Genomic DNA, 11,342 nt, shown 5'->3' with positions numbered 1-11,342 from the left:
ATGTAAAGAGACTTTACCAGGGTGATCCCTATGGTAAAATCGAAAGGAGAAAACCACCTAAAGTTTCCAAAATTAAAGGACAGAAACTGATGTGTGACCATGCAACCCTAGATGGCAGCATCCTAGATGGCAGCACTCGTGATGCGGGAGATACCTCGGCCTTCTCTGATCTACTGTTTAGACCTTTCCGTTTCCCTCACTCACTTGTCAGCTGGCACCACGGTGACGAACAGCTCTCTCGTACAGAGCGTGCATTCACTCCTCCACGTTTTCCGCAAATTAAGAAATTGTTCCATCTCTTGTTTTCAGTGTTCTGAAACTATTTATCAATGCCAGCTCCCGCAGCTTTTTCTCTCCTTAATTGTTCTTTTTGTACTTTCTTCTCTGAATTTTTTCTTTCTCTAATCTACACAAATTGAAAAAAAAATGAATGAACACATATTCAAATAAATGAAATAGTTTCTTTATTACCATCTTATCTTCTTTGGACCATTTCTTTCCTCTATCTTCTTTCATTGGATTGGATGCTTTATCTTCCGTACATGACTCAATACAACCGAGTTCAGAATCATCCAAGACATCTTGTAGTAATAGACTCTCGGCAGCATTTTGTTCTTCCTTATTCAATTTAGTGTTTTTTTTGCGCCTCACGAGTCGTTCGCTGCCGAAATATTAATGGGATTGTAGGCTCTTTTGGGTTTTGTAGTCCGTGATGTGGCAACAATCTTTCCGATTTATAATAAACTTAATTAGAATTATCACGTGCCTTTTCAGTGTTCTGAAACTATTTGTCAATGCCAGCTCCCGCAGCTTTTTCTCTTCTTTTTCTCTCCTTAATTTTTCTTTTTGTACTTTCTTTTCTGAATTTTTTCTTTCTCTAACCTACACAAATTGAAAAAAAAAATGAATAAACATATATTCAAATAAATGAAATAGTTTCTTTATTACCATCTTATCTTCTTTGGACCATTTCTTTCTTCTATCTTCTTTCATTGGAGTGGATGCTTTATCTTCCGTACATGACTCAATACAACCGAGTTCAGAATCATCCAAGACATCTTGTAGTAATTTACTCTCAGCAGTATTTTGTTCTTCCTTATTCAATTTAGTGTTTTTTTTTTGCGCCTCACGAGTCGTTCGCTGCCGAACTATTAATGGGATTGTAGGCTCTTTTTGGTTTTGTAGTCCGTGATGTGGCAACAATCTTTCCGATTGATAATAAACTTAATTAGAATTATCACGTGCCTTTTCAGTGTTCTGAAACTATATATTTGTCAATGCCAGCTCCCGCAGCTTTTTCTCTTCTTTTTCTCTCCTTAATTGTTCTTTTTGTACTTTCTTCTCTGAATTTTTTCTTTAACCTACACAAATTGAAAAAAAAATGAATAAACGCATCACACGAATTCACATATGTCAGGACAAATCGAATGGTCGGGCTAAGCAGGTCTTCAATTAGTGTTTCAAAAATTGCCCTGGATATACTGAGAAAAGCTAAAAATCAGACAAAGTAAAAAAGAACAACCGCAAAGCAATTTACCCAGAACGGAAATCAATTCCCTCAAACAGAGAATCAATCTGAATCTGAGCTTCAGTTGATACAGAAAGAACGTGTTTAGCTCTTTGAGATGCTGATCGGAGGCGAAGTCGCGCGTGGTTGTCAATATCCTTGCGGTATTTCCTGTTGAATTTTCAAGCGAAATGATTCACTAAACGAGTATCAAAACACTCGCCTCCTAAGTGAGCGTTAACTAGCACTAGCACTAGACTTTACTTCTACTGAACCGTTTTCGATTGTCAAAACAGACACAATGAAAGTGCCGCCGCCAAGATGAAAGGTCAAAACATTGCGTAGACCACCAAACTACAGTGACATAAATATTTTTAATTAATACAATTTTTATGGTGGCAGACTAAAGAAAAGCGAAGATACCTTCCTATCCAAGCAATAGGCAATTTCAGCAGCAGTAGATTCATTGATGACACGTAAAAATTTAAAGCCAGCTAATAAACCAGCTTGTTTTCTGGCTTCACGTTGAACATCATCGAAGAAGGTAGGGACACTATAACAGCCTCATTAATGGTCTTGCCTATATGAGCTTCATTAATCTCCTTAATCTTCCGAAGAATAATAGAAGCGATGTCTTCTGGATAGTACGTTTGAGTTTTGTTCTTGTATTTCACTACAATTTTGGATCTATCTCCTTATCGCCGGTAACTTCAAAGGGCCAATTATTCTTGCCAGCTTGGACTACTGGATGGTTATATTTCCGTGCTATCAATCTTTTTCCATTAAACACGGTGTTTATTGGATTCACGGCAAGTTGACTGAGCGCAACATCTCCAATGAGACGTTCATCAGTGTCAGAAAAAGCCACGCAAGAAGGAGTCGTACGACTTCCCTGATCGTGCTTAAAAATTTCAATTTGGCGTTCTAGAATACAGCGACACATGTGTGAGTGGTACCAAAATGGATGCCAACAGCAGGAGAGCTCTGAAAAGAAAAAATGTATGTATCAGAGGGATTGCTACAGAAAATGAAACATTAACTATCAAATGCATTACCATAGATTTTCCATTCAGTAGGTAAATAAATGAAATTTGAACATGTTTTCTTGGTGGTACAATTGATTTTGAAGGGGCAGCAGAAGAATCAGGTTTAGTCTGAAAGCCAGACTCAGTTTTTTTTTCAGTTGATATCTTTCTTCTAACTCCACTGCAAACAGGTGACTTTCCCTTACTAACTTCACTAGCCTACTGCAGTTTGCTACAGATTTGAGGCAACTGGATGTGTCAACACAGTCAGAACTGCCTTCGGATTCTTCAGGAGCTAGATAGCCTACCCAATGGCTCTCATGTTTCTGCTTTCCACGGCCTGAACTGGAAATTTTATACCTTGGAAGTGCTTTCCAAGGCCAGAACCTTCAAAATATCCACTCTGATATTAAAAAGTTAAACACACAGGATTTATCGGCGGCGGAAACAAAAAAAAACTTGAACTTGAATGAAAAACTTGAAACTTGACTTGAACTTGAAAATGTTTTAAGTGTGTGCTTTGTAATAATTTTTTTCATATTTCCATAATAGTCATGGGCAGTCTATTAACCTGGAGAACACAAGACGTCGTCAGTCGTCACATGCAATTGTGCTGAGTCCAATATATTTTCTATGAAAAACAGCTTATTATACCAGTTAAATTTAATCTTTTCTATCCTTTCTAGTATATTTTTTTTAAGATCGGGACAACAGTGATGTAGCAATTTATGAATGTTGCTATATAGTTGAACAATGATGTGATAGTTCCTTGGTAATCAAACTCTTTGTTTGGATTTCATCAAGAAAATATAATTTTCATTCCGCTTACATCAGAAAGTAGAAAACATTCAGCAACACTTATTAATAACTTTTTAGTGCAGAAGGGAATAGTTTAACATAAAATGTTTTAGGTATGGAGAGATAAATGGTAGCAAATAGTAAGAAGATATGGTAACTCTGGAACTGTTTCGATGTGCAAGGGCCACCTGTTATAAGAATTAACTTTTCCATTTTCATTGACTTGTATTTTGTTATCAGAGAATGATGTAGCCCACCCGGACATCAAGTTGCCAAACACATAGAGGTATTAAATGCCTAGCCACTGCTTTGCATTTTCTTGTGATTTTCTCTTAAATTGAGATCGAAATTCCAAGTAGCGCTGCGTTAGATTCAAAACGGCGATGACGCAAACAATCGAAATTACTATTCCCAACCAGACCTGAAATGTGATGGAGTTACTGTAAATGTTGGTTTGTAATAATGACTGGGATTTTGCCTTTCCCTGTCTTGTTTTAACGTAACCACCCAGCCAGCACAAACAGTAACCAAACAACTACCAGGTAGTGACCAAGGGTAGTTCGGTAGCTACCAAAGTTTGTTGCCTGGAAGTGGTTTAGTTACTGCCTATTACCCTGCCCAGGCACTATACTTTTGGGTAGTTACCTAAATATATCATTTTGGTAGCTGCCTACATACATAGAGAAATGAACAAAGTTTTTTTCCATGTAAATATATTATGCATTTTTTTTTGTATTTTTCCCGTAATATCTTTTATGGCAGCAAAAAATGTTTACATCGAAAAGCCGTTTTTTTAATTTTGTCAATAACTCCTACAGTTATTGACAAAAACACACCAAACTTCAACCCCAATTAGATAACATGTTTTTACATGTTACACTTTAAAAATTTTGAATTAATTAATATTTTCTATTTCCCCCCTCACTGTCCCTGTTGACCCTGTGTCCCGGCATACTCCAGTCTCCCCTACCTAAGCAATCAAAACAAAAAGATAAAACAAGAGATGAAATCCCTAGAAAAGAAGTTGAAGTTTTTTTTCTTCCGTTTTTTCATGTTTCCTGTTAAACCCTATCGTTAACTGACCAATGGGATTTTTAAAATAAAATCGGATCTGTTTTACATTACATCATAGAATTGGTAAGTTACATTACTCAAATTATATTGCATTTCCTCCCCATCGATTATCAAAATGTAAATTAAAAATATGTGTGGGCTAGTTTTTAGGTTCATCACCTAGGGATTGGGATACTATCTCTTGTTATGCCAATGCAATTAACCTATTGATTGAAATGCGTAACTCGTTTCAAAGATTTAGATGGAATTGGTTTCAAAGGGGGTTGGAGTTGATGAAGCCAATGAACTGGATGAAGGAAACCCCCCTCTCCTTCAGATCATGTCAAGACCTGAGCTCTTTATAGTCTATACTCGACCATTCTCAAAAATAATCTGGAGTTTGTTTAAGTTTGCAGAAGAAATATTCAGCATTGCCAATTATGATTTGCCTGTATTGTAATGAAAGGGCTTTTCTACAATGTTTCAAACTATTTGAATTTTGAAACATGTAAAGATTGCAAAATTTTAATTTATCATCATTGCGATTCACTATCTGCTTAAGCATATTACATGTTTTATTTTTTTTCCGAAATGAGACTGAAATATTTACGAGGCTTTTATTTTATTGTAGTATTCGGACTTATGCTAAGGTCTTTTGACAATTTGTTTTATGGTTTCAATGGCTAAGATAGCTACGCCCACCGTAAAGGGATTACATATGTAAGCCTGGAGCAATTGGAAAGTCGAAACGCTTGAGGCTCTTCCCGAGAAAACTGGACAGAGGGGGGTGATAAAAGACATGGTTATAACTCTAATGCTATTACAAAACTATTGAAAATGAAATTCTTAAAAGTTACTTTGGTCATTAAAGTAATATAATATGTGAAAAAAAAAATAATGTTATCAAAATTTGGCATTTATGGGATGGAATGGACAAAACGCAGCGCTGAAAATGTAAAAAGAGGAGGGGCTTAGAAAGTTTTAAGTATTGAATCACAAATAAAAGTAAAGATGGTGTTTTTGTACAAAATTATTTTGGTTGTTTACAAAAAAAATGTTGAATATTTTTATAGCCTACTGCTCTTACAGTCCATTATTGCCCCAAAAAAGATGATCAGTATTTCCCACAGAAAAAACATTTTTCTAAATCATTGTTATTCTTAAACGATTAACCGTAACAATAAAATTTTTACACAACATGAAAACAGAATGAATAAAGTATTTTATTCAACAATAACAATTTTGTTAACCGTAGAGGTTGTTTAGTTATACAAAAAACTATGGCAATGAAGAAAAAAAAATTTTACCACCATTTTTATATTATTGCTATAACTCAAAACTATTAGCAGGATTTTACTTAAACTTATACCCTGTAGTTGTTATGAAATTTTTCATTTCACAATATTTTTTTTCCTCATCCCTACCGTCAGTTATTGAGCTTGTCCTACCTGGTACGTGTCCAGCATGACCCCACTCTCCCCTACTGTGCTTTATAGTTTGATGCGCCGTTTGTAGCAGCGAAATACATACATACGCCTCTTTTCTTCACCCCATTCATCTGCTATGCTCGTCTACTTCCATATAAAAAATATAAAGTTGGAAAAGGCTATCTCGACTGAAGCCAGTTTTCGGACAGGAGGAAGAGCTTAGTGCCAAAGGCAAGCCAATTGCAGGGCTGGTCGCACTTTCTTGGTTCAATTCTTTGGCTTGTCATTGGTTCAATTATCCCAATTGTCCACCAGGCAGCGCTGATCAGGTGCGACCACTGGCTTCAGCCGAGATAGCCTTTTCCAACCATAAGTTCCTCCACCATACTTTTACACCGGAGATTATTACGCAAATACGGAAAGCTCACTGAATTTATAAGGATCGATCTGATACCGTGACACTGAAATCTTTCTACCATTGTATTTCTGCGCCAATTATATTTTTTAGTTTATAGAGTTTTGGTTATAAAATTTTAATTGTTGAGTCCTGCCGTCCTACATTGCTCCTAATTTTACACAAGAGTGTGTTACCGTCACTCGTGTCTCTCTCTATTGATTCATTGATTTGTATAATACAAGAACCACCAAATTTTTTTTTCTTGTGTAAAATATCATCCTATTTTTAATCACTGATTTTTTTCATTTATAGGCAACGTAATCTCCACGTTGAATCTTCTTGCAACGATTGTTAATAATCTATGTCATGTCGACCGTCTTCACATTTCCCCGATGATTTCTTTTCACACTAAAGTGTCTTGTATAGCGTTTTAACTAGCAAGTCCCTTTAATAATTATTATGCCCATTTAATTGAACGATTACTTTTTTTGCACTTATTTGCACTGAACGAGATTAAAAAACGCTTACTGTTATTACGGTTATCTAACCTGAGAATTCAATAACAAACGTAAATATAAGAATCATAATTTCCATCATAGTTTGTGATGGGGACAGGGGACATACATTAAACATACATGATAACACTCAAATGATTCCTAAGTCGTGACCGAGAAAATTTAAGAAAAGGATTTCGGGGTGGAATAAGCATAGAACAAAGTAAAAATGTATGTACGTAATGTTAAAATGCGATAGCCGTCGCTAGATAAGTTTTTTTGCACGGGGTTTTTGTTTGTTGGGTTTTTTTGTCGGACCGGCATGGCAATAGGTCTGACCACGTAGGTCCAATCCATTGTTCGAGAAGCAGACGGTTCTTGAACGAATGATTGGACCCTCGTTAAGTATCAAGCGTAATAAAAATTTTCGTTCATCTATCGGCCGCAGTGGTGCGCATCGGCGTAAACTGCGCACGACTTTTTACTCGACTATTACTTCTTGGTTGGAATAGCATCTATAGACTCCTGGTCTCTTCTCGGCTGTCTTGGCTTTCCTATCACGGCTTTAGGGTAAAAGTAGTCCGATTTTCAGAGATGAAGTGAAAACGTCAAAAAGAGCCATTTAGGCTGTACGAAGTAGCTGCACGTAGAAGCTGACACACTCACTAGAGGCGCTTTTTAAAGTTTCCAAATCGGACTACTTTTACCCTAAAACGGGATAGGGAAGCCAACACAGCACTCATAGAAATTGAGTTAAGTGGATGTTGGAGAGTGTCGGAGGAAAATATCCACGATTGGGAGAAGCAAGCTCTCCCAATCGTGGATATAGAATCTTTTGATAAATCATAGTGCAATATAGCTTTTTCTGTTCATTTTCTTTCAAAATTAACCCAACTTTCGACGTCAATAAGATACAACAAAATGGATCTTTTAAATACACCTTACTCACACCGACTCACATTGTATCAATACTTTTTTTTGGGGCGGAAATGGTGGTCGATCTTGACGAACTTTAGAACTGGTTCCAGGAAAAGAAACAGCATATAAGGGATGCTGAACCTTCCAGTTTCCTTCCTCTCAGCCATTTTTGATCCGAGCATCCTTGGCGTTCAACTTAAACTTACTCATTTTTAAAAATAATACTAAAATTACACACCAGTTGAGTAGCTTACACAATAAACAAAACAAAAAAGCAGTTGCTGAAAATCAGGTAATTCAATGTTTTTTATTATAGAAAGTTTATGCCAGCATTTGAATTATTCGTGTTAAAGATTCGTGTTAAAGAGAGAAATTCCATATTTAGGGGGGGGGGGGGGTTGTCACGCGTTCCGGCTACAGCCAGCTTCGTCGTGACTTCCGCCCTCATCTCTTGCATTAAAACAACAAAAAAAAGTTCCCTATAACTTGTCAACCTATTTTCCAGAGCCGGCGAGGAGGAGTCTTGCGAATAAACCCATTCGTCGAATTTTCTTTTATTGGCCAAGACTGTCTGGAACGCAGCCGTCGCATGTGTCGCACTTGACTAACAGCAACACCAGGAATAAAAAAAAGCAAAAAAAAGTTGAACATATATCTACCAGTCGATCTCCATAACTGTAAAAAACATTATTTTACCTGACCCGCGCTTCCCGGCGCATCCTCCACATTTTTTGGAAACGGCCAGTTCAAGTAGGGATTGGTAGTCTGCCCGTTGTACTTCCTCACAATCGAGCCCCAACTGCACTCGTATGGGATGGGAGCTGGGTCGGGAGACGGCAACGGTTCTTCATTATCTTCGAACTCTTCGGCCACCACAGTTTTTCGGCCGACAACTCCAGTTCTTTGGTTCTTTTTCTGAATGCCGGAAGTTTGTTAAACTTCGCCAAGATGATTCCGCAGTCGGTAAACTTTGCTATATGTCTTGCTATAGCAGGCAAACTTCGTTTCACTCTTTTTGTGCCACAATTCCTGCAATATGAGTTAAAATTGGATTTGAAAATGGAAGTGGTAAAATATGTTTTCCGAAAGTTATACACATAATGATCTTTGACTGACACTTTAACTTGGTATTCTTTTTTAAATCTACAAATGCTAAATATTACGGTTACAAACGGAAAATTGCAGCTGGGCAATCACCAACGATTTCCGAGAAGATCTACATTCCACCACCTGCCACTGGCAGAAAAAGCAATCCAAAGATTGGCCAACAACAAGCAATGGTGTGAGGTGCGAGAATACGTTAGAAAAAACCCAAGTTTAATTGCCCGAACATAACTTTCAGTCGTTAACACTTAGCACGTGTCCCAGTCACCCAAACTCACCCGCGAAAACACACACACACATATCGACATGTGCAGAATCACACACACAGACACACACATAACTCTTTGTGCATTACTGCCAGCACGTGCCACTTACCTTAGTGATGCTGGCATGAAAAGCAATAGCAATTGGCTGACGAGACTAGTGACAAAACGAGGAATGTCAAGTTTACGTTTGAACAGTTGGAAGGACAAGTAAGCGAGACTAGGCGATGGGAGGAGTGGCTAGCCGACCAGGGTAGCGCTGGTGACATACCCCACCCAAAACGCGGTTCTGTTCTCATTAAACCGTCAACAATGTTTGACGCAATTTTTAATGGTGGCCAACGACAACAGACTAGTTTTCATTTGAAAAGCTGATGGGAAAAATGAAGAAAGACGAAGGGATGGGAGCCCTGGCCGGCCAGACGGGGCACAGCAGTTGAGGATACCCCACCCAAAACGGGTTTCCATCCTCATTCAACCGTCCGCAAAAAAAAGGGACTGGAACAACGCTGAAAGTATCAATTTAGTTCATATGCTGGGAGGGAAAATAGCTATCCACATGTTAAAGGAATCTACTTTACGAATTTAAGGCTTTTTTGCTTGTTTCAACTTTCAAGCTGTTTTTTATGGAGTTTGTCATGGGAAATTATATATGTTTGATCGCAACTACAAAGAATTTAATGAATGGACGAAAAATTTGATGCCTTTCGACCGGACTGGCAAGAGAGCCCAAACACCCGACGACCGAAGACGAGATCATCCATGTCGACGAAATGGAACGCGCAGATAACTAGTGCACGTGCCGAATTTAGAAGGTATACCTCTATGACAACGAGAGGATTTTTGCCCTTTAAAAAAAATTACAGGAGGAGATCTCTTAGACAATGCCATTGTGCAACAAGAAACACTGATAGACAATGCCATTGTGCAACACGAACCACTGATACAATTCAAATTTACACTGCACAATAATAGTTACCGTTCCCCAGTCTATGTCAATTGGCTTCACATTTACCATCTACTAATTCTCCCTACCGGAAACAACGAAATAGATATCTATAATGCCCTTAAAATTAAAGGCTACGAAATCCTCGTCGTGTACCACTTTAAAGCTGACAGAGGCGCAGAAAGGTAGCAAATCCCACCGTAGCACTTGAATTCGACAGAAAGTCTCAAAACAAAATGTTCATAAACAAAAAAGTCTTCACAGCGAGACCGTACATGCAATCCTAACTGTAGGTTTCTTGAAAAAATGAAAACAACTGGGCCACACCAGCAATACAGCATCTGTATGTATAGGGGCAAAGTGCGATGTAATAGTTTATGAAAAAAACGATGACCAGTCAAACTGCACCCCCCTCCTCACTGTATCAATTGTGGTGGAAAGCATTGGAAAGTTCGTCAGCGTGCCCATTAATTTGAAACTGATGACTTCAACGACAGAGCAAGATAGGCCAAAGCCTCAAAACTAATCAAGCTACATCCAGATCCTCTGCGCTTCAGCATCCATAAGTCCAATTAGACTCGAAACTGAAATTCTAAAGATGATAGTAGAGTCCATGCAAACTCTCTGAAATTCACCAATTAGAACAAATAGTAGAAACCCTGGATTCAAGATTCAATATAAAGTCCAGTGATAATTTATTGTTTACTTATTTCTTAATACAATTCACAAGAAATTTATTAACATCTTTCTCTCTGTCAAACAGAAGGATAATTTGTCTTGATCACTCCTGTATAAAAGACAAGTGAAATTTTGTGAACAAATCAAATTAAATATTAATCATACCTTTGACGACTGAAAAAAATGAGAACACTCAATTAATTTAGAAGTGAGAAAACCATCTTCGGCATGTTAATGCTTCCTAATTATCGTCATTTTCAAGACTTTTCTTCTGGGGCGACAATTTTTGGTAAAAATTCATTTATTACTAATTAAGTAGTAAGTAAATTTAAAGCTTCATTGATATAAATTAATAAACAAATTCAAAATTTCTTTTTTTTCTTTATTGACATTTTAAATCTCTCAATAATGGAGGCAGCTGAATCTGTGATGTTTAACTTTACTATTCATGTCCGTGAAGAATGAGTGGCAGGCACTGACAAGCACGTATATTCTAGGCTATGGCAAAATAAAATCGAATGGAATTGACCATTTCAGAGTTTCTAGAGGTTTACATCAAAAGAATTTTAACAAGTCTTGAAAAAATTGTAATTCCCTAACAACGAATCATCGACAACATCAAGCAAAACTGTAGTCCAAGCCAACAAGTTCCTTATCCCTATAAGGTGGCGTTCATAAATTTTGAAACGCGATTTTCACGTTTTTTACCCCCTCCCCCCAATTGTAACAAAT

General features: G+C 37.4%; 1 pseudogene; it reads right to left on the bottom strand.

Moving 5' to 3' along the window:
* Positions 1-1,460: 1,460 nt before the first annotated feature.
* Positions 1,461-11,342, bottom strand: part of LOC124197740 — a 28,523-nt pseudogene continuing 18,641 nt past the window's right edge.

Source organism: Daphnia pulex, chromosome 7, assembly GCF_021134715.1.
Source record: "Daphnia pulex isolate KAP4 chromosome 7, ASM2113471v1".
NCBI lineage: Eukaryota > Metazoa > Arthropoda > Branchiopoda > Diplostraca > Daphniidae > Daphnia > Daphnia pulex.
The sequence above is the reverse complement of the archived record's forward strand: the minus strand, read 5'-3'. Positions and strand labels throughout refer to the sequence as shown.